At 38.9% G+C, this 25,647-nt stretch overlaps 1 protein-coding gene across 1 annotated transcript in view; it reads left to right on the plus strand.

Annotated features, from left to right (window-relative positions):
- The window catches only part of sema4c (sema domain, immunoglobulin domain (Ig), transmembrane domain (TM) and short cytoplasmic domain, (semaphorin) 4C), a 96,008-nt gene that overhangs the window by 15,470 nt on the left and 54,891 nt on the right, over nt 1-25,647 (plus strand). Inside the window, exon 2 of the mRNA XM_087796706.1 lies at nt 16,761-16,845. The gene's annotated coding sequence lies outside the window, so the exon portion shown is untranslated. The remainder of the gene's footprint in view (nt 1-16,760; nt 16,846-25,647) is intronic.

Consider the following 25,647-nt stretch of genomic DNA (forward strand, 5'->3'; position numbering starts at 1 on the left):
ATCAAAGTTTCCACTGAATCCTGAGTGTGAGGTGGATGATTCTGCTCTAGAATATGAAAATACAAACGCAACTCTTTTCAGAATTTCGTTTTTATTTTGTGTGCAAAACCGAGAAAGTTTGGTCTTTTGTCTGCTGTGAAATGTTTCCTGCGTATGGAGAGTTCCGTGGAACCTGAAAACGTGTGCATCAGTGAATAGGAAAGACAACAACATGACTTCATCCCTTACAGTTACACTTACAGGAAAGGAAATATAGATCAGCACAGGGATGGCTTTTTTTCTCAGTTTTTTCATGGATCCCATGATCCTTCACATGTGTTATTGACGAACACGCTTGACTTCCTGACATCAGTTCTGGGCCCCTCTGTTTCAAGTAAAGTCATTTGTAATAGTGCTTCATGAGAAGTACAAGTAATAAAACACGTTCCCCAGCCCCATTACTTTTTGTAGTGTGAGTCCCAACAGATACAACCTTGATTTGGAAACTTTGGTTTCACAACATGCTTTACAAGTTGACGAAACAAATCTACACACAGGAATCATCCGTGAGTCTCTGCAATCCACTTTTGTTACATCAGATCATCTGTCAGAGGAAGCTTGCAAGCATCTGTTTGAAGCTGTAAATAAGTAAAGTTGTTTTTGTCTTCACTCACAATCCACCGAACAGGCAGTGAAGACAGCCGATAGATAAAACATTAAACCTCTCTTTCCGTCTTGATTGAACTTCATGATCATTTGAAAACATCTGTGAGAGCAACATTGTCAAAAGGGCAACAGAACACAACAGCCAAAGCACCACATGGTCGCTTCATCATTTGTGGACTAACTAATCTCAAACTGGAAAAACAACGATCAAACTGACTCAAACATTGGTCCAACCGTGTAAATGCGATGGGAGTGGGATAGAAAAAAAAATTGGCTGAGCAATAAGCCAATACCCTACCTCTGATTGAATTTTCAGAAATGACTGCCTCATTCAGGAACAGGCGGCTGTGAAGTTAAATGGATTTTACATTTTTATCTCCGCGGGTGATTTGTGTAATTACAATCTTTCGATTCACACGCAGGACGGTGAAAACCACTTTATTATCGGAGCAGGCCACGACTCCACTTAGTTTCAAGTACCTATGTGTGTGTGTGTGACTGGTGTTCAATTAGTATCATCATCACTTGACCCTGAATAGGCTCTCTGAGATGCTTGTGTCCATATTGCTTCATGTTGGTGAATAACATATCATTTAAACTCAAAAGCCCCCTCGAGATAGGTCTCTCAGTAAAAAAAAAATAAAAATATGTGACACAACTTCCTACATGAGGAAACTTGATTCAATATCTCCTCTGGAGAACTTATATACTTCAAATGCAACACATGAAGGCTGCCGGTCGTGCACATTCATGAGGGGTCAAACTGTGAGTGTGTGTCTTGGTTGGATACCAATGTTTCTTCTGGACCAGAGATCCATCAGCCCGTTGGATCATCTCCAACCACTCGGATTGGACATAAAGTTAGAGACTGAGAAGTACTTATATGATTCAGCTATCATGATCCTGTCCTTCACTTTTTGTTGCCCCTCAATTTCTTTCTTTTTCCAAATTTTTCCATCAGTTTTCCATCAGATGTAAATGCAGCTATCATTGATATAACAAACATAAACAGGACTTTAGTCTGAACTTAGGAAAACACAAATTGTATTTACAACATCGATTATTGGTGTTATATACCGCCAATGCAGGGAAGTGTACTTTGTTAAAAAAACATTATAACACTATAAAAAGATGACAATGGCAAAAAAACAATTCTGTTTTTGAATCATTTAATACAATCTTGTGTCCATGTATTATTTTTACAAACATTTCATGTGTTTAAAACATTTTTTTTGTGTCTAATCTTATATTTTTGGTTTAAATTTTATTTGTTTTTATATCTTGGTTTCCGCCCTTGTGCAAGTTCTAGTCACCCACCGTTCATTGTGAGGTATTACTAAGCATACTGAGCTATTATTAATGATGCTGTGATGCAAAACCATCATGTCTGTATTATGATGCATCAAACAAACAAACCTCTCACTCTGATCGGTTTTAAGGTTAAGGTAAGAAACTTATATTTCATTCAGTTAAATTTTTCAAAACGAAAAATGACAAAACCTTAACGATTATAGGGAAGTTCTTGGCTTTAACCTCTTAAAAAAAAATGAAAATGTCTCACCATGTGTCATCTCATCCTCTTTACATTTCCACCATCTATCACATCGGTGCATATTTAGGGATTCAAAATGTGTTGTGCTGCCTTGTTTAGAAAAATGTGTTGCACTTTGGCTCCATCATCATTGGAAGGAGGATTGTGACATTCTCTGTCCGTCCTGCCAGTCCCCGGCCGTCTGTCGCAGCGTGTGGATGATTTTCAATGTTTTACTGTGCCTGTGTTATGCTCCTTTGTGTCTGTGTGCTAAAACCCTTTGTTTCTTCCAGTCTTTGTGATGATTTCTTTGTGTCTGCCTCAATATGAGTGCTTGTTAACCCGCCGGATCCCAATCTCTTTGTGTCTGCACTGGTGTGTACTTGTACCTGCGCCAGTCGGGGCTTATGAACGTCGTGTCTTAGGCTTTTGCATATAAATGAGGCAATATAGATATGTATGGAAAAGTCTATTCATTTTCCGTGCCTGCAAGTTTTTGGAAAGAAATCCTTGAGTATTTTGTAGGATTGTGACAACTTCATACACACATGCCACTGATTCTTGTTTTTGTCTTGTACACAGCTTCACGCCTCCCACACACGAGCGCAAACACACTTGCACAAACAAATCATAATTAGTATCAGATGATGCACCAGTTCGGATTTTTACATTTTCTCACCTGAGGCAACAAGAAGACACAGACACCTGCAAACTTGTTTGTTAATGTGAAATTATGATGACAGCTTGTGGTGTAACGCAAAGGCAGAAGGACGAAACGAATCTGGAAGCATCATCAATAATAAAGCCGGCCACATTAAAAATGTACATAAAAATTCACACTAGATTAACCCTCTGTGCTCTAATGGATGTCTCCATTTGATACATACTTAGATGTGCAATCTTGGCCATAAATCTTGAGATTTAAAAATGTTAAACTTGCTGCAAACTTAGTTGGAAATAATGTTTGGGGTTTTAGAGCAATCTTTTTTATAATTATAATTTAAAAAATATAAATTTGACTTTGCTATGCTGTTGCTGTTCAGTAATGATCTTAATTGAAACTTTCTTTCTTTTTTTTTTTACTTTAACTTTACTTGTTTTCTTAGTCAAACACCACACACACATACACACACACACAGGAAAAACAATAAATGCAAAGTATATTTTTATTGAGGAAAAAGGGACCCATGATTCAATTTTGGTTGTGTTAAGAATTACCATCTGGATCCAAATAAAACTGTGGTGCAGAACAACCGTCCATCCAGTCTTTTGTGTGAGCGAGCTCCTGCCACCTGCTCTGTGTATTTGTATATGTAACATCATATACAGATGATCATCATCATAACACAAATTTTTGCATTGGCACTGCTAGCTTCACTCTACATCTTTTAGTTTGTCAATTTATTTGATTACAATACAATGTATCATTGATTAAAAATGGTCAAACATTCTATGGTCTACGGTGATTGGACGTCCAAATGTTTGACAATAATTTGACAGCGGAAGATAATAGTTGACTCCACTTTCGGAGACACATCGTCATGATGATTCTCGCTGTCACACAAACAAATGGAGACACTGTTGGCTTGACAGCCGTTTGAAAACATCCTCTGATGCACTCACTTGGACACATCAACATCAGTTTGACAACACTGTTCGACAATGAAAATAATACACAAGATATTTTTCCACTTCTCTCTCTCTTTTACTCCCTTTTGATACTGTGACTTTGGAACCTACATCTAAAGAGATTTAGATTTTAATTATAGACACTGTGTTTCATTTTCAGGGCGAAAGTGTAAACGCTAAAATCCATTGGGTCTATGGAAAGACTATTTTCCATATTTAGCTGTTGTTGTGAACTCAAGTAATTTGCCACGTAAATATTGTTATGGGGAACACGCATGCAACAAGTGTTGCCTTAGAGAAAAGCCTGAAGTGATGAGATTTGGACAGCGAAGTATTAAACACCAAAGATAAGAGCCAGGGTGTGACTGATGTCGACAGTGACTCTGTGACTCTTGCTCACTGACCGCAAGCCTCCCCCGCACTTCATTTATTGTCAGCCTTTATTTGATTTTTTTTTTTCCCTTTTACTACTGCTGTCATTTTCTTCCACTCTGCTCGCCACCCAGACGCTGGGACTGTCTGTCTGTCTTATAAGCAACAAAATGGAACAGATTTATTTGGTTCAAACCTCAACTTTCAGGTCTTGCCTGTTATTTCACGAGGGTTACAGAGCTCCCTTATGAACGTGTTTACACTTTATATTACTTTACTTGGAATTACCTTCAGGAAAATGTGACAATCTAAGAGAAAAACTGATTTCGGTGACTTATGTTTTGGTGTGCTTTACTCTGATGTAATGTTTTTTAAAAAACAAAAATACATTCAACATGATGACACGTTCAAATATATCTCATTATAATTTTAAAACATTTTAAGTTCTAATTCAAATTTTGTATTTATTCTTCTCACTTATCTCAGTGATGTGCTAATGAAGCTTCATGAAGCAGTGTCCTATCTTTGAGTGCTCAGTAGGTGGCGCCCCTCAGTTAAAACTTTTAGACTTTTTATTATCATTATCATTAACCACTAAGATATAAAGATATATTAAATTGTATTTGTAGACTGGATAGGTTTTTTTTCATACTTTTTTGTTTATTTCATTATAAAAAGTGTAAAAGTGTACAGGCAAGAGAAATTGAGATTCATTTCATAGATCATCTGGATACATATTGTTATCTGGAATAATAAGATTTGAATTAATCATGATTAATCGAGAATTTTAATTCAAAAACTCTTTTATTGTGAATAAGAAGTGGTGCTTCAATTCGACTTGTTAGTTTGTATTCACAGCACGTCTCCACATCTTTGGATAAATGTTCACTTTAAAAAATCGTAATAAATCAATTAATCCTCAATAATAATGTCATTAATCTTATACAAGGTGTTTACGGGGTGTTTAAAAAGCACAAATGTGAATATAAAAAGTGTAAACTACTAAAATGTTTTTTATAGTGTTTTAATATAAAACACATTTGCGTTATAAGAGTAAACAAGACTTACAGTAAAGAATAATAATTGAAACAGTTCTTTTTTTCCACCTTACTCTGCCTTCTGGTTTCCCTTTTCTTGCATATCTTGCGTCTTTTACGACCTGAGGGAATTCTTTTTCCCATTTCTCAGTTGTCTGCGAAGCTTTAGAATTGCTGAGTGACAGCTTGTGTCAGCACCACATCTACTGAAACAGGTTTGTTTTGTTGGGAATACCCAAAAGTGGAGGCAATTTGTGATGTAGCAAAAAAAAGAAACTCTCACAATAGCAGTTTGTCTGTAACAATTTGCAGTAATAAACATTGATTCTTCTTAAGTCTCCATCTTTAGTTGAGGCAAGTTAGTGATGTTCTCTCTCCTCAACTGCTTCTGGGTAATACAGCCTGTAAAACCCAGTGAGACACTCCTTAAGTATCGTGAGGAATAAAAAAAAGTTTCTTGCCTCGAATATCTAACCCTAAAACCCCAGCTGAAGCCTGATATCAAGTTTTTAAACCGGAATTAGATGTCCTGGTCACATGATACCCTGAAATCAATCTGGAGATATTACAGCGCTGGCATTAGCTGCATCAAGAAAAACAGCTTTTATCAGGTTGAGTTACGCTTTAATTTGGTTTCTCGTTGTCCATTACTGCACCACGGAATCTAGTTAAGCTCAGGGTACGAAATGTATCTCTGCAAGAAAAGCCTCATCTTGTCTTCTGCTGACATTTTGAAGAAAATCAAGAAACTGGCCGAGGGCCCATCGTGATCTCATGACGAGGTGATATAATCCATGTCGGTCACGGCGCGGGTCACCAGTTGTTTACTGTTCCCAGGCCTCAGAACATTGTGCACCGAAGAAAATGCATGACATCCCCTCTCTTCTTTAGCTGTCATTTCATTTATTGACATGTATTTCAAACATTGCTTCTGACTGTGACAGGTCTGGAAATCTGCTGGTTTGTGTTGGTACCCTCTTCAACTCAAGGCACAAAAATAACCTTAAAAAACATGTTTTTTTCTGAGGTGGAAAGAAGCATAACCAAATATTAAAGCAGCCGAAGCAGAACATATTAAATATGTGACAGCATCTCAATTTCCTCAACGTTAGCAGTTTGTTGAGGTTTGAAAGTGTCATATGTTCCATTCGTGGCCTCCAGGAAGGTTGCATCACTTCTGGGTATCATTTTTATTAAATTCCATTTCATTACTGGTGATCACGATTCTGTGTGTGATCTAGAAAATGAACAAAAGAAATTGTTAACCTTATTCCATTAACTATTATTATCTGATATCGGGTTAAGAGGGTAGCTGTCAGAGCAGGCCCAGACCTTCTCCCTGGAAACTTCTTTGAGCTCCTCTGGGAGAACACAAAGGTACCAAGCAGGAAACTTATGGCCCTTTTTCACCAACACTACTTTACTTGACTCGACTCTTCTGTCTTTTTGTTGTTTTTCCATCATTGTTGTGTGGCCGTCATACTATTGTTAGTACCTCCTTCCAAAATGACCTTGATTGCCTTCTCTAAATGCGAAGGGGCAGTGGTTCTACATAGAGTCTCCAAGAAAACAATTTTCAGCCACATGTATCCGCAATTCTTTTAGTTTATACCAGACGTTTGGGACTACAGATTAGAGTAGGGGCCATAATCAACCCGTAATTTTCTCAGCTCTTAATTCCCCATGACAAACTGATACCTCTGAGACCACATCACCACTCCGTCGGTAAAGATCCATCTTCACTTAAGAGGAAAACCCCAAGTTACTCCACCCGAGCATCACCTATTCAACTTCTAATCTACAAACCCAGTAAACATTTGAAAAAACCTAAGATAAAAGAAACTACCTACGACACCACTGAACAATCTGCTAAGATTCCTGTGCCTTTGAACCGAAACATTGTCCTTTACAGCTCGCACTCATACAAATCAGTGAAGAATCCTCTGGAACAAGAAGAATCATGGGAAATTATTTGTCTCGTGTTTGGCAGCAGCGGCAAGAGTTTGTTTAGAAAAGCTAGAGGACAAATGTTGCTTGGCACAATAGAGACAGCCACTTGAAACATAAAAAGAAGCCCAGAAGACACAGCCCTAAACTTCATCAACACAGCAGCCAAGTTAAAATAAATCACACTGAGCAAATATTGCACCGTGCTGCATCAGCCAATGAAACATTTAGACTCTCCCGGATAGTATTTGAAGGCTCAGCTTGCAGACATTATTTAAAAGATGCATTTAGAATATAAAAAATATATTTATACATGGAAAAAAAACAACTGTTTTAAAAATATATATATATTGTTTTACACTAAATTGTTTTTCACTTCCAAGCTAGGCCTGGATGACCTGCATGAAGATTATAAAGTGTCCACATACTGAGAGATTACTGGGGTTATCAGGCTGATAAACCAAGAAAATGACACGATAATAGTCTAAATGAACAAATGCACATGCAGTTCTTAGCAATTGTGCAACAAAGATCCCGCTACGTTGCAGATTTACTGTTCAGACACTGAGGGAGCCAGAAACAATCTGCTCTTTCTTGTGTATCACTGCTTTAAATGTAGTGTGTGAAACTAAAACCATCAATTTTTAAGGTCTGAATAGCCATTGATCGCCAATACATATATCATCATCATTATGTCATATTACTTTTAGGTTAAAGCTGAGTAGGTGGCCCCGTCAGTTTAAGTGAAGTTCTCAATATAAGTCAATAGATTACAGCAGTTGAAAAACATCTGATAATATTATCAGTTTACATTCTGGATTAAGACAACAGTGCTGCATCAATGTACGTCAAATAACCCACTGGTGCAAGCAGCATGCTCGCTCATGTAATAAATCTCTCTGGCGTATGTAACCTGTCTTATTCATCTGACTTCACACTCAGACACTAACCACACACCTGTCTTCAGCCCTGGGGGGGGGGGTCTTGCTCAGAACCATCCTTCAGTCGGTAGCTACAAATGAGGCGGGTCTTCCTCCTCAGCCTGCCCGGGCGTGTGTTCTGGGTAAACTTCCTCTCTGTCTGGCCTTCTTCTCGCACACAGACACACACCTGCTCTGCACAGTTAACCTCTGACAGATCTCTGACATGCAGTCTCCAGGCCACACTGTGAGTGTGTGTGTTATTATGCAGACATACCCCCCCCCTCCTCTCCATTGTGGCCCGTCTGGCAAGTGCCAATTTTAAAAGACCCTGGAAGGGAGGGAGTGAGGAATAAGGATGCGGGGTGTGTAAGAGCCTTGATGTGTGTGAGTGTGTTTGTGTCGGCAAGGTTTATTAATAAAGATGACCTCAGCTGGAGATGTTGAAAGGGTGTGTTTTTCTCCCCTACTGACTGTCTTCAGTCACTCTCTGTTACCCAATTGGTTACAAATCCAATAATATTTCTTATTTTAGGTAAAGTCATCACAATTACATCATTATTTAATCAATCATTAAATCTTAGCCTTCAATCTTTGTCTAAAATATTTAGACTAAAATGTGTTTTTGCTTCTTATTCTGCAAACTTTATCCAAGAACGTTGAGAGAGAGAAAACACTTACAAGTTTCCAATGTTTACTTTTCTCCTGACATAAAGTGTTATTCAAATTCTCTTTCAACTGACAAGTACATTAGCTGGTGACATTTCATGGTCATTTCGCAGGCGGTTTTCAAGGTTTTCTCATTCTGTTCTGTTTCTAATTGTCTAACCTTCGACAAGTACTTTTGACTGTATGTTTCTTATTTATTACATGTGTCTTAGTCACAGTGAAGGGGGGGTAATAGTGATGGGTTGCATTAAAAAAAAAAAAACAGGCATCAACTCAATGACTACAACTGCACTAGTAATTCAAGCAAATCGCTTCAGTCCGTCTGCCGCCTTTGTCCAAATGAACATGCAATTAAGTTATTCAATTATTGCATTAGCTCGTTCGGTGACTGGAGGCGGATGTAGGTTTCTGAATGGAAATGGCTGACTGCAATTTTGAGCCGATTTAAACAATTAGGTTGGTTAAGTACCTGCTGAAACTCATGTCATTTCGTTTATTCTTCAGTCACTCTGGTTTCATCGCACAGTACCAAATGTTGCACCGGACTGGAGCTTGTCCCAGCTGTCTAGGGCGAGAGGCAGGGCTTTCATCAACTGTTGTGTGGTGGCTTTATTAAGCTATTAATAGGATTATCGAGTAGCTTAAACCCCAAAATATATTTAAAATCATGAATTTAAAAGCTTAAAATCTGCGGAGGGGGAGGAGGGTTTTTTTGTTTTGCTGAAATCGCCATGTAATAAAAAAGGAAATCATCACAGCTTGCATATGAACAGAAAATAAGACAGTGTACATAATTTAAGTATTTTACAATTAGTATTCTATAGTGAGTTTGTAAACAACATCAACGTCGGTAGCACTTTTTTTCATGGACTATGCCTTTAATAGTAAATGAGTTATTGATTGTGAAGGTGAAGTGCCACATGCTTCAGATTATATTTGGTGATCTCATTTGTTTAGCTCTGCTGGTTCTCTCTTTATTTGTCCCCGAGGGCCTGCAGGAGCCATGATTGGGGATGGCAGCATAGCAATGAGCCCGCAGGGGCCCTGAAGTAACCATAGAAAGGGGGGGAAGGGTGCTTTTTGTGCCCTCTGCCCGGTCAGACAGGAGAAGAAAAAAGGTCATTTGGGGAAACGTTATTTAACCCACGAGAGGTTGGTAATGAGGTAATCAGAATTTATTGCCTTTTACTATACATGAGTTAAAGGTGAGGGTAAGCACACCCGTGGTGGTGGTCAACATCATGATGGATGAAATACTGCTACACCTTTAAATCTGATCAGACCTAAATGTGCACACGTGCGCAAATAAAGTTTCACAAACACACACAAAAATCACTGGGGATTTGCATGTGCATGCTTGTTTGAGCACACACACACACACACAGAGAAGATTATGCATGACATGATTCACGCCAGCATACATCGCAGTTAAACCTTCCACTTTGTTGATCTTTATGCACACACGTGGAGCTTTTGCTGTTTCAGCTGCAGCTCGATCCCTCCGCCATGCATTCTGGAGGAAAGAGGGGAAAATGTTATAGTTTGTGACCATTAATATCTGTTGCCTTAAAGTACTTAAATAACAACACCATGGTTTATAACACAATTTTAATAAAATAATCTTGGTCCAATATCAAGTATTTACTTCAGATAATTACAACATAATTGGTTTAAGTTCCATTCTTACTTCTACCCTCATCAGTTTTGATGGCAGAGCAGCAGAAAAACAGTTGTAGTTTTATTATGCGTTTAATTCGACTATTGTGCTATTCACTGCCAAGTAGGAATCAATGTTTAATTGTGGCACTAAAACATCATTAAAAAAAGGATCATTCTTACTGTTTCTCAGTGAACTATATAATGCGATGTTTATGTAGCAGGGATCGGTTGGTTGTTCGTGTCAGTCCAACATGAAAATAAAAATCCAACGAGAGGACTTACAGCTAAAAAGACCATGTTTAATATATATTTCATGATTTAGGTGAAGGCTGCAATGTTTCAAAGAAAGTCGATCTACAACTTTCCTGAAATAAACGTTTCGGAGGAGGTTGAGTTTTTATACTCTGCACCTAATTTAACATCAGTTTAACAGAAAGAAAAAAAAGGTGAAATGATAATCCATCGCCTTAATCTTGTGTTTGGCAGGAGAAATACTGTAATATTTTTTAAAATCTTTATCAATTTTGCCAGGAATTAATCGACAAATTGGGGTTAGAAGCGTGAACCATTAAAAAGAGGGATTTTCCCCAGGCCAAACTTCAACTTCATCATCTAAATGTTTCCAGCTCTGACTGCAGTCGGATTTGCCGCTTGAATATTAATAACATTCTGTCAATCAGTCGTGTAACAAAGGGAATCTACATCTCCTTCTGCATTTAACCTTGGAGGGACAAGTCTGCACGGCTTTACCGAATAACTTTATGATAGTAGATATTAAGACGAAGGATGTGCTCATTTTTGAGCTGTGGTAAAATACATTTTCTCATTTGGAAGAGAGCAACAGCCTGGGACAGTTACTCGTCTTAGGCAGCATTTGGATTGGATTAGTTTTGCCGAGGGACGTTGGGTAGTTTCACTTTACCACATAAAGTGGGTAAATGAAGTCGCTCGGAGTCAGGAAATGTCAGTGAAACTACTACAACTGTGTTCAATTCACTGATGTAATACTCTCACCTGCCATTTATTGTGTATGAAGTTGCTTAATGTGTGTTCTTTATATAGCTGCGGGAAAAAAAGAAGACGTGGGTCAGAGTGAAAAAAGAACCAAAAAACTTAGAGATCGACCCGAAGTGAATAACGATACAATTCGGTTTTGGTGGTATGTGGTACTACTTTATTCGCTGACTGCTTCGAGACTTATAGTATCATAGTGAATTGTTCGGGCAGTAAGTCAAAAAATCATGTCCAGGTTCAATGTCCCCTTTTAACTGCAGTGCAATGTTGTAGCATGATGAGGTGAGAACTGGAGAACTGGGTATGGCAATCGCTTTGACAGTGCAGTAGCGTTCACGCCCACTTTCAGTAGAAACCAGTGGTAAAAGTTTTACATTCGCAATTTCAGGTAATAAATTCTGCCTTGTACCCATTATTTAAAACAGATCAGTTCTATCTAGGAACATGGGGTTGAGTAAGAATGGCCAAGTACTTCCATTCCGTGAAGTACTTCATTAAGTTCCAGGATTCTTCACGTCAGTAAAAGTTATCCAGACTTTAACTTGTACAGATCTAATGTATTGCTTGCAACATTTAGCGAGAAGAAAATCTACATATTACCCCTGGTTTCTACTTGAAGTGGGCGTGAACACTACTGCACTGTCAAAGCGATTGCCATACCCAGTTCTCCAGTTCTCACCTCATCATGCTACAACATTGCACTGCAGTTAAAATGGGACATTAAACCTGGACATGATTAATTGATTTCCTTTCCAAACAATCCACCTTGGACTGATCTTACGCTTCCTCTGCATTCGATGGAGTCTACTGAAGCATCTTAAGACCGTTTTATTTGTGCAGGTTTTTACTTAACGTGGGGGCTGCTGTGTTTGTCTCTATGTTATCTTGGCCTTTTAAAGTATGTATTTTAACCGTTTATTGTTTTGTTGTTTAAGCGCCTTGTGACCCTGGGCTGAGTTAGAAGGATGACAGTAAGATATTTAAAAAAAAGCAGATCATTTCATGAATAGAATCACTTTTTTTTTTAAGTGAGCTTTCTTTTTTTTTGCATATATCCTTCTGCCGATGTAACAAAAATATTCATGTCCATTCTACTTACGTTTCAGTCTCTGCTGACTCTATCATTTTCCAGTAATTGTGCAACTCTTCGCTAACTTAAAATGCAAGTATTCTTCAAGGCAGAAACCTCCAGAGAACCAGACTCTGGGTAGGCAATGGCTGCCTCCAGCAAAACAAAAAAAGTTCAAAACAGAGACTAGTGCTGTAGATTTAAGAGGGAACAAAACAATTGAGTTTTAAGAAGGCAGTGTCTTTCTGGACAGCATGTTTCACAGAATAAACGATGAAGTTCCATCAGCTTTGATAGAACAAACATTCATGCGCTGAACATTGTGTTGAATCCTTGAGATGTCACGCATCGTAGGGCTGTAATGTTGAGTGATAAGCAGCACAAACATAAAGAGGATAAATGCTCAGACATCATCCGTACATATCGGTATATATTACAACATGCAAAATCATTGATCCTTCCTTGATTCAATGTCCTCTCCGGGGATTTCATTGAGACTTAAATCTGCCGTGAGACGCTGGTGTTAATGGCTCCATCGCCTATAATTTTAGCTTGTAAATCACAACCTTAGGGTAATGAGCTGCACTTACAGGGGTCATAGTTTACGACAGTGTCACGCGGGAGGACAAGAGGCGGCATTCGTCGGGCAAGTTTCTGAGGCTTATGTTGCTCTGATTGCATCACAGGACGGGAACAGATGGACATAAAAAATGCAGGTGTATGAGTGTGATGAAGCTGATTTAGGAGTGCTTGAGTCTAATAGTCGCTGGCAGGCATTTTGTTGGACTTTATTGCCACATGTCTCTTCTAATCCTGCCACCGACTGGAGCTAGCCTCACTGACACACATGCTCACATCTTTTCGCAGACCTCCCTAACTTGGCACGGGCTCAGAGATCAGGTCTTTGCATGCAATTAGCGTCCCATCGCGTTGTCTCGTGGAGCGATCAGACAGAGCCGAGTTTTGCTCTTGTCGGGGCCGACGCTAGAGAGTGAAGGGTACATCATCTCATCGCTTTTATTGGGCTCATCAGGGGGCTGTCAGACGAGACAATGTCAAATTTGGTGCATTGCAATTAGAGGCGGTTGCTGTCACAATTGAGCCTGATAGGAACACACATCATCACACATTCAGTGAGGCAGCGCTTGTTGTCTCACAACTTTTTATATGGAGGTTGTGTTTGGTACGTTAAAAGAGTACGTTTGGTTGATGTATTTTTCTCCTCCGAACCTAATGACACAAAATGACTACACAGTGTATCAGTGGAGCTGATGGACCAATTTATCCAGCACTTAAAAAAGTTCATGTTTTTGCTGCTGTTTTCATTTGTTTCTGGCTGAAGAACACGGAGAAGTCATTTAAAGAGAGATTTAAAGTTCTGACAAAGTTGATCAGGGTTAAGTTAATGTGTCGATGAAGCTTCATGAAGCACTATCCTTCTTTTCAGAGTCCACTAGATGTCATTCTCTCCTCTATAAGCTATTCCATTGGAACTTTGCATTATTTTAAACTGAGGGCGCCACCTACTGAGCTCTAAATATATGACACTGCTCCATGAAGGGTATTTAGCACTAGTAACTGGAACAATAAGGGTTGAATTTATTGCTTCATTTCAGATTGGGTTTTATTCATCTCGTCTAAAATTGTAATCTAAAATACAAAGACTACATATTTACCTAAAATGCAGCCAGTGATCTACAGAAAAGACTCTCTCAACACCTGAACTGGCCTGACAAAGAACCATGAGCATGCCACCAAAAATACCGGCAGACAAACTGAAAAATCCACTTAAAATGACAAAAATAACCCCAAACTGATAGTGCTAGAACTTAAGACAGTCTATTAAAAACAACCAAATTACCTGTAAAAATAATATTGAGAGAACAAATATAATCCAGGTAGTAATAAAGTTTGTGTGGTAAAGTTCTCTAAATACAAGTATCTTTCAGGGTTAGTTGTATTTGTAGAATATGCCTTACGAAACAGCATGCCACGTTTAGATACTTAAGTTTAAAAAGAAAAAAAAAAAAGCTAAGCTAGGAAATGGGAAGCAGATCCCAATGAGTCACAGCTTTGCAGTTTAACATCCTTCCAAAAATATCCGTGTGCACAATAAATTTTCAATATACCAAACATGAAACGTGCGACTCTAGCACGGCATATACTCCTAAGTAACAATTTCGAACATGAGATCACGTCACCACAAGGAATTTGTTACAAAAGTACATGAGCGTGCAGCCGATTATCTGTGGAAGTGCAGGTTTAAGCTGTGAGTCATTGCTGACTCACCGACGACTGACACACAGTCAAACACACGCAGACAGCAGCTGGAAGTGTGCTGTGGCACATATAGACTCTCTGCTCCTTGTTAGGGCCTCTTTCATGTGCGGCTGCTGGTGTTCGCAGACGATCTGGTGGTGCTCTAGTTAGGATTGTCATTTATTTGCACATGTGTGTGTTTATGTGGCTCCTCGCTGAGATTTGGCGGTTCGGTCTTCTTGGACTGAGGCAGTGGAAAGCTGAGGTCTGGATGACTTTCTTGTTTAGGAAAAATTCAGCATTGATGGTGTCCTGCTACGATGTCATGTCGCTCGGTGTGTCTTCATGCAGGCCTCTAGGTAACCCAGTTAGTGGTTTCAGTCGATGTTTTCCTTTTTTTCTCTTAAATGCTTCTTGAGTTATTCCACTGCTGTTAAAACTTCTGCAGACACACTGCTGCCGCTGTCTTCTGTGGAAAAGAGGATAATATCTATAACAGAAGTACACTCACACACAGACGCACACACACACACACCAACACACAGATCAGTTTTATCACTTACAGGGACCATTAGTTACAACCGTTACTTTCAATTCCTGGACACCTACTACACTGATAAACTCACTTTAAACTGTAACTCAAACCTCAGAGTTGATATGAAGCAGAACATTTGCAAACTCTAAGTCCAATTTTTACACTAAATGATGAGTTTGTCGTTTTTCCACATCATGAATAGACTCTGTAAAATACTTTCAAGCATAAACCTGTCAGAACAGCAGACATTTCACTCTGAGTCAGCTTCTCATCTCAGAATCAACAAGTACATATATATATCTTTTTTATTCTTAATGACAGTGAACTCTGAAGTATCTTTTTCTAGATAAGTGTTGCCTTCTGTTTCGGCCCCTGAGCCCCGGTAATCACTGCAGTCTTATTGAATCGAAGATATTGTCTTTGTTGCTCAACAAATTGCTCATAACAGTATTTTATTTGAATCAATACAGCGGCTGATTTTCCACTCAATACAAGTCATTGCTGCGGTGACAAAGTGCAGCCGAGTTTCCACAGTGTAATTTATTGACGGCGCTGGATGAACTATGATTGTGTCAGGAGGTCCTTGTGTAGATTTTTGTGTGCTCCCCTCTGTGTAACATTAGCTGCCTCCTATGTTACTGACAGTAGCTGCTGGGCTCCTGGCACTCTCATTGTGATTAGTGAGCCATTGATGTTGACATGAATCCTGGTCTTCACACACAAACACCCACAGATGGATGGAGGCTCAATCGTTACATGATCTGCAGTCTGAGGTGAAAAAGGCCTGCAGGTTTTTAAGTTGTTTTTCAGGTGTCTGTGTGGGTTTTGAAACTCAAGAGGTTGAAGTCGGATTAATGAATATTCTATATAGGAGGTGAGGTCACTGTTATCATGGTATCATATTGAATGTTATTTGTATCACAATAGAAGCTGCTTAAGTTACAGTAAGAACATCTGTTGAGTTTGTTTTGGAACAAGAGTAACCAGTTTATACCGGAAAGCTATTTTTATTACTGAATTACTTTGAATAATCTAATGATTTAAAGTGGTTTAGCTTCAGTTTGCAAATAACCTTTAGATGTAAACGTTAATTGACTTGACTTTTTATAGATTACGGCATGTACTTTAGGACATAAACAAATACATTGTCTATTAAATCCAAATAAATAAAATCATTTATTGGATTACAAACGATCCATTCGTAAAAAACAGTATTGTACATTTTAGGGGAAATAAATGAGGATTTTTGTGTTTTGGATAAATTCTTGCATAGTTAACCTTTTGTTGTTAATAAATAAAACACACCATTTGTATTGATCATTGTTACACAGGCTTGTAGGGTTGACATGAAAGTCACTTGTACTCAAGATGGTATAGCACTTTATAAAGTTCTATAGAACATATGAATAAAGACATTGTCTTGTTTCACCGATAGTTGTATAACTAGATGTGTTCTTGTTTTTCTCTGTTTCAGCCCAATCTGACCTCCTCCGCGGTCAAGTATTTCCACTCGACACCCAATAGAAAGAACAAGAAGAGGAGAGGAGGTGAAAATACAAGTAAGAATTGCAACCACGGACACAAAACCCTTTGACTCTTCTGGATCCTTGCACATCTGAATCTCTGAGCAGAAAAATGTATGTTAGAAAGGACAGAAGAAAGAATGCAGAAAAATATGTGCTAGAGTTAAAGACAGATCCTCTTCTCTGGAAATATGAGTTTGAATATGATAATGCGATTAATAATGACATGCACTGTTACAACTGACTTTTTAAACCCAGAAAACCTTTAAATGCCAAACGAAGCTCCACTAATTAGCGCAACTTAACTTGAAATTGAGGTCATACACTCGTACTTTTTATTAATCCATTATCTCGATTATATTTTTATGTATTTATTCTCCATGTCCTTTTCGTTTACCGACAAAAAATACAGTGAGATGGGACCATTGAATTTTCAAATGATTCTCATATGTATGATAAAACCTGTGGTTGGATTTGAACTCCTAGGCTGGTTATGATTTCTGACACAGATAATGTGTCTCGACTTCCTCCATCATCCGTCAAGCTTCTTAAAATGTAACTCTAGACTTCCTGGACCAAATAAAACTTCCCTCTCCTGACAGGTTTTTAGGAATCTGAGCTGCTAAGTAAACACCAGTGGAATACTTGAAAAGTGTTTTTCTCTCATTTAGAACACTTTCTTCTGAAGAAAAGATTAAAAGGGTACGGCAGCGTTCACAATCATTAACTCTCTAATTAGATCGCTATTATAAAATATGGTCGGTTTTGTAGATGATGAAGCTCTCCATAACAAGATAAATAAATACATTTTGAGGACAATAAAAAACAATCTAAGTAAGAATCCAATATTCCTCAATGTCTATTTCAAACGTGTATGATCTCATCTGTGGAAGAGTGTCATTAATTCAGGTAATGGAATGTATAAACTCACAGAAAATGCATCATTAAGCAACTGAAATAAGGAAAAACAATCATTGTGGAATCTCGCTTGAAGATCTGTTTCTTTTTCAAATCATCATCGGCGCTGCAGGCGTGGCAAACAGTTAATCAACCACTACAGTTACTGTCGCAGGTCGTGTTTTTAATGTCGCCGCAGCAAATCAGCAACACGAACACATCCAGGGTTTCCTGCAGTTAGGTTTGATGATGTGAAGTGTGAGTCCACCACATTCCTCCATCTCCTCTCCACATGAAGCTGCACTCATTTCTTCCTATTGATCGTAGCTTACCTTCCCGTAAACCTGGACCTTTTTTCTTTTTTTTTTACACTTTTCCTCACCTCCCTAGTCTAGCCGTCATCCTCTCATTGCCATCGATCAGCCCGTGTGTTCAACATCGGAGAGAGCAGCCAGTAGTTAATGTGGAGTCAGGAGGAGAGCTGCGCACAGTTTGCGTATCACCTTTCTCTCCTAATGGACCCGCTCGTGCTCTAATAGACCCTGCTTACAACATGGAGGTCTTCGCCGCTCCTCGGAATCCTTTCTTTTAGACTCTTAACGCAGCTCTTAATCCGAGGTTAGCATCTCAGGGTGAGTGGTGGCTTTAGGACAGCGATTGTCTGAGAGATTTGTCAACCTGAAATCATTCATTTAATCCAATAATCCAATGAGTTGCAAGGATATTTCTCAATTCAAATGTTCAAAAAGATCTCGAGAAGGTAAAAAAAAGATCTTCAGAAGTTGGTCCTTGATCAAAATATTCTTTTTTTTTATTCATCCGGGGACAAGTTTCTGCTGACTGTGCACTACACTCGCCCCGTAGGCCGGCGTGATTTGCATTTCTGGAATAATGTACATTCCCAGAAGCTGCCCAGTATGACCACAGCCGGGCTAATTTAAGAAAGCGCTGAGAACCAAATAGGCATTTATTGTTTTCAGTGACTGAGCACATTGATTCTCGCAGGCGTAAGTGCCTTGCTTAAGGGCACCTTTATCGTAAGTATGTGTTAGGTTGGAGAGAAGTGCTCCGTGGTCCATTTAACCAGAAAAGGTCAATTAGCCGAGGAAGAGTTGGGGCATGTAGATTGGTGAAAGGATGATATTTCAAAGAAGAATTTCTTAGAAAGTGATGCAGTTTCCTACAAGAACAAGAAGAAAAAGTATTCATGGTAATGTTTTTCTTGAAAATGTTAACAAATATGCACTATAGTCCATTGTTTCATCGATGACCATTGTGATGCTTTCCATCTTAAAGCTTAAGACAGTAAAACCCGTCCATAAAGTATGTTTACGTCAACCACCTTATATCAGAGTCTTCAGTTATATATATATATTATGAACGAAATTAAATACTTACTTATCACATTTCTTTACCACTTGTTCTTTACAAAACTTCTTTATTAAAGATGTAACCATGTTGTTTTATCTGGTACTAAACTGCTACTTCTATAATGTTGTAATGAAAATAGTAAATGTAATACACTTAATATGAGTTTTGTCAGTAATATTTTAGAGCTAAATTTGTGTGTTTCCTTTAGTCTAGGATAAGGATTCCATTATTTGTTGGAGCTTTAACAGTGAACTCTAAACTGTAAATAGAAATCAATCTAAAAATATAATCACAATAATAACATCCGGGTCCTAAAAATAAGAAAACAAATCTTGTGCTTTCAAATAACTCTAGATAATGTCAAAGAAGAAGAAGCAGAATATAATTGCCTTCCATTATGAACTAAAAATACTATAAATACATGTTTTTATGTTGCTTGGATTTCAGTTTCTGCTGTGTTTTTGTTAGATTGTCGTCAATCTTTTAAATGGAAGTCCAGTTCCCTGTTTTGTAGGTGGACAGAGTTGCTGAATTGGAGGTGCGTTTTTAGATTGCACAGCTTGTTTTCATCGTTCGATACTGTAACAGTAAAGTTAGAAATCGATGAACCTGACCTTCCATCCTTTCTGCACAATATCCCTGGTCTAAATACACACACAAAAAATGTTTGAACGTCAATAAAAAAACAAAAACATGTCCGAATCTGTCGATCCACAGTGCAACAATGAACTTTGACTCTCAAGCTTTAGGTCAGCCAGTTCCCCTCCATCCCCTACAGGAGGTGTGTTTGTGTGTATAGGTTGTTGTTCTTGGAGTCCAGCTAGGTGTAACCTTTCTGCCCCGTGGCACCTAGCTGAGCTCAGTGTGACCTCCTGAAATCCTTAATAGAAGCCGAGAGGGAGGTGAGCCCGGAGATAGAAAGTGGAAGAGCACAATTGTTCAATTAACCCCCTGAGGGGGGATAGTGGGCGGTCTCCCAAATACATTTGAAGGCCTCCAGAGATTCACTGTCAATAGGAAACTGCAGAACGAGTGTGCGTGTGGGCGTATGTGCAACGTGGAGTCCTGAATTCACTCACCCAGTAGTTGTTGTTTTAAAGTGAGATAGAACGTCAGGTGCCTCCGGGCATCAATACGACTTTTTTCTATTATTCCGAGCTGATTACTGCGTCGAATTGCGCAGCGCCGAATACTTTTAATGAGCTTGGAGATGCATCAGAGAACTTTTGCCTGTCGTTTTGTTTGTCAGACTGTAGCGCTGACTGGAAATGATTTGATTAGCTGCCGTGTAAGGAGCAGGTAGAGCACAAGAACATGTGCCAAGACCACGTGATCGAATTTCAGTGGATATCGGGGCATTGTTGAAAATACACTGATTATTATGGGTTATGGCACACATGGTTCAAGCTCACATGTCATGACCGTGAGCATCCCTGGGGCTCTTGCACAGGGTTGAGGAAGGTCAGAGTGCACGTGGATTCTACCACCTCTCGCTACCATCATCAGAAACAACATACTCCGGGATGACAGCACAAGGTCGAGCAGAAGGGAAGAGAGAGGGAGACACGGATGGAGAGACTCATAGAGTGGAAAACACAATGTGTCGGCTTTCACAGCTGATCTGGCTTGTTGTTGGCTCTGTGCAGTAATCCCATTTCTTACCTGTTATTTGGCTGAAAAGTTTCCAGAAATGGAAAAAGGCAGGCACAGGACCAAAGAAAATCCACATGACTGGAGTGAAACTGAAGTAGAAGGAGGGGGGAAGAGCAGAGGTTGACTCAGTGTTTTTGGTTAAGGGGCAAGGAAGTGGAGTATAAAAGCAAGAGGCACATATAAGACGTGCTTATAAATGGTGTCCAGGAGTGACAAAAATGTTTCTTTTGTCTAGCAGTTGGACATGTTTAGGGTTAGGTATCCAACTTTTGTATCGAATAGTTCTTTTGTGGCAACAAAATGCTTTAGTAGTATCGAGTATTTAAGCAACCTTATCTTTCGTGGCCAAGTTTCAGCACCTACTCATGATCAAAACTTGCTAATGTTTGAATTCTCTTAAAGAAAAACTGACAACCGATAACTGCAGTGAACTTTAGATTGATTCGTCACTTATAACCAAGTGTTCTTTTGCACTGAACATTTTTTATTTCTTTCTTTCTGTGAAAAACTGCTAAAGTGGATTGGTTGATCCAATGAATTTGGTATCGGTCAGAAATCGAAGTAAAGGTAGTATTGGTGCTGGTATCTAGCATTTTCAATCAATATGCAACCCTAGCAATCTGCCACAAAGTCAGGGAGGGGAAGAAAATCAGCTAAAAAGTAGTCTTTTTACTTCATCAGTTACCGAGGGAATAAAGATGGCTGCAGTTGGAAATTTTCCTGACAGTTTTTAGAGACAATCAGCTGTCAAAAATGCCACACTTATGCACGCCTTGCACACCTAAAAATATAACAATCCTTCGACACAACTGACATCTGATGCTGATGATTCTAACACATAAACACAGACAGGCAGAAACCAGCAACATTAAAATATGACTTTATTTGACCCCAAATGTACATTTTATTCTCTTACACCTGAGCTGAATGTGATAAGTGTTCAATAGCTAATTTACTCTGTGTTGCCAACAACCATGGGGGCAATCACATCTGCTTATTTCCCTCTGTAGTCAGGCTTAAGCAAATAACGGTTAGGAGAATGATCAATAATTAAAACCAGGAAAAGTCAACTACAACGAAGGTAGGAACAGCTTTCATAGACTCAAGGATGTTAAACATTCATTAATTGATTTCTAGGCCATTGGAGAGTTGAGGGGAAAGTGCTGAGCTGACAACATTGGTATGCTATCACCCTATAAAGTTAGCAAATAGTTGCCTGTTTGCAAATTCAATACACACAGAGGTGCATTAGCATTCATTCCTATTTGAATTTCTGCCACCTTGATTAATGTAAGTCCGATATCCACTCTAATTTGCCCTGTTTTTGGTCTTCAACTGCTCTAGAGGGAAATGTGAAGCTTTTAGATGTAATATGGTACCTGTCGAAACTTGAAGCCAGATTGGTTACATATGTTGGGTAGATTTCTAGGGTAAGAAAATACTGCATTGGAGTTGATAAAAGGTAACATATAAGTAACATAAGTAATAAAAAAAACTTTAAAAAAAGCATAAATGTTTATAATAGTGCTTCTGATCCAATGGACCCTTATAGGTTCTTAGGATTAAGTTAGGATTCCTTCTGGATTTCTTCCTCCTGAGGTACTGGAACTTGTTACAGTGGCAAAGTCTAGGCATTTTGAAGAGAATTTGTGCTGGACTAGATTAGATTACAATAGATTGACTTTATAAATCCCTCTCGAGATTTCCTTTGGAAATTCGATTTCCAACACAAAGCAGACGATAGAAGGTACAGCAAGTTTCATAAAAGCAAGAACAAAAAGCATGAATGAGTCCCTGAGTCATTAGAGTTGCATCTTGGGAGGATCATTCCTGCATTTAGCATAAGTGTCGCCTTTTAATATCAAAGCACTGTAATGTCCAGTTTAAGAACTGATTTGACATTTGAAGTGAATAATTTGCTAAAGGGTCCCAATTTTTTATGTTAACCCTTGTGTTGCCTCTGGGTCAAGGTGAACCACCTCCCTGACTTCCAGAAAATACATATGCAGTAGTAGTACTACACAACAGAACAGTAGTAGAGACAACAGAAACACATGTGTTACGTCGGTCAATGCTGTCTGAGGAAAAACTTTTTACCTATGATTTAAAAAAAATAACATGTCCCAGAGAGTGATGGATGGATGGATGATGTAAGATTAAAAACATACTTACTGTAAATGATGATCGAGCTAAGATTGCTTGTTCACTTGGGAAATGAAGCTTCACAAAGCTATTCCTACAAGCAGCTGCTCTTTCAAACTCACACATTCTGCTTACAGTTGTATTCTCTGTCATTGTCGTTATAAGGTAAGAAATGTCCTTGTGTTGAACACATGGATCGTCCTTCTTTCTTTGTTTCTGAAAATAAAACTCAAATACCTTTAGGGTTGAAATGTTGTTTCTAATTAATATATATATCGAAGTAGGAGCTGAAAGAAGAAGCTTGAAATGCGTAGAAAGACTCTTTCTTCTACTGTTTGTTTTTTCAAACACACACACACACACACAAGAGAGCAGCAGATGGTCTCACTGCTGATCGCTGGACATTGGTGTCTTTGGTTTCATCTGGCCGGCTCCTTCTCTTTTATCGCTTCTTCAGGTCTGAGCAGGTGTTTGGCCTGCAGTGAGGGTTCGAATCAGATCCATTTCATCTGTAATCAGCTGGAGCCCCTGGCAATGATGAAGCAGATCAGAGAGTCGATCAAAGAATCATAAGCCGACCACGCCTGACCAGCCAACCATGACACGGACAAGACATAGACAGGGCTAGAAAGAGAGAGAGAGTTTGTGTGGGTGACTGAGCCGCACGATGAAAGAACAGACCTACTGAGTGTCCCAGAGGATGGACATGAAAGAGTCAGGGCCTGGAGGGTGGAAGACAGTGACATCCCCGTGGGAGATTTGTTTTGTTATTTCATTAAAATGGAATAGCTTGCTTAAAGTGTGGCTCCTTGTTCCGCTTCACTTTGAGGTAATTAGGATGGAAAGTGAATTCCAATCATCACGTAATTGAAAACTCGATGACATTTACGTGCTGCATTTGCCTGATGCCCCACCACTGCAGGGACAAATGATAATTGTATGCAAATATAGGAAATGTGTCAAGGTGCATTATAAGTAACGCTTGTCTCAACATACTGATAAAATCAGGTTTAAAGGAAGTGTTCTCTTAAAATTGTTGGCTTAATTAAGGCACACTTGATGTTAAAGGCTGTTGACAAATTAAAACCTTTCTGAACTTATGTAAATGACTGTTTAATGGTTTAATCCCTGGAGAAATATATAATATATATACTGTATATTTAATTTATATGAATTGATCATTGGAGCATTGTTCATCTTCTGGGTGTTTCTCACATTATACATTATGTATTACGGGTATCAAGGGTTCATTTTCTACGCGTGTAGTCGAGGCTTGTAATCATTGTGTGACCAGTAACACGCAGTTGCACTATATAACCACTAGAAGGTTCTGTCTTCTTTCCATCACCTCCCAGAATCGGCGATGTGCTTTATAAGCCTTATGTGTTAATTCCGGTTCGACTAACTAACCCCATACTGATTTTATGTGGTACACAGCGCTCAAATATCTCTCAAAATGCTGGTAAAACTAAGAAATGTTGGTACAAATTCTGTGTACACTAATAATACAATGAAACGGCGTCATATTTATTTTGAAATTAACATTATAAGCCCTGTATAGGTACAACATACAACATATCTTTTAACATTCTCCATGAAAGCTTGTAAGGCTTCGCTCTAAAAGTCTCAAAACTTTATTGACACTGACGCACGCCTCATTTTGTCAACTTTCACTTGCATGGATATATTGGTAAGAAACCAATGTGGAGAAGGAGAAAAAATGTTAAGTTGTTGATTTTCTCTAAAACGTTTTGATTTGTTATCCGAGTAACCGACGTTGAAAGCCATATTACGTATCATCTGAGCTAATGTATCATGTGGTTTTATATTTCACACTATCAACATTTGTTCATTTCTGCCACTTATATCTGCCACTCAAAACACGATAGCTACATCAAACCAGTTTGTGACGCAAAGAGGTAACACGTGATGGACAGGACGAAAGGAAGCTCTACGTCAATACCAGGAAGCAGAGTCAGGGCTATGACGAGGGAGGACACACCAGCAGGACGTGCATTTCCTGCATCTTTCCTGTTTGAAAACAGCCGTCATCGTTCCTCGTTTAACAAGTCATGAATTGATTTCATCGCTTTTTAGCCCGTGGACCTGAAAATCTCGACTTTGATGCGATGCCACTACCTAGGTCATTGTGTAATTATATTCCAGACATTCAGCTGAAGCTGTGGTGTGGTGACTCATGGATGTGTGACCACAGATCAAAAGTTCTTGTAAGGATGAATTTGGGAGCTTCAGAAAGGAGGGATCACCTGAATTGGAAGAATGATCATATGACACGTCCACTGTGCTTGATCGGCGGATGGTTTTGAAACCACATTTGCGTTGCTTGGATAAATAGGTGCAACATCATTTGCAGATTCATCTCTCAAAGATACTATTTTTTCTTCTGTTCACAAAGGTTAAGCATTTTTCCCTGTCCGCCAGTCAACACTGCAAATTCGATATCTACGTTGGCAGGAGTTGGAACTAGTTTCTGTTTACTTCGACATCAGTGTATTACTATAAGTAAATGCTTGTTAAATTGGTCCTGAAGTCGTTCTGAGATTAAATGTACATTTGGAGAAAACCTTTTTTCACCGATAATTTGAGAGCGAAATCAATATAGATGTTTGTGTGCCACGGTGGTATTATTCTCTGTGTTTTCTTTGTTATTGTGCAGTTTCTCGTCTTTCACCGCCATCGATTTTCCCCGTGACGTGCCCATTAGCCCGTCACGAAAACAACTAGGCATTAAAAATCGGCTATCAGCAGCTTCCA

This window comes from Callionymus lyra, chromosome 1 (assembly GCF_982586985.1).
Source record: "Callionymus lyra chromosome 1, fCalLyr1.hap1.1, whole genome shotgun sequence".
Taxonomy (NCBI): Eukaryota; Metazoa; Chordata; class Actinopteri; order Syngnathiformes; family Callionymidae; genus Callionymus; species Callionymus lyra.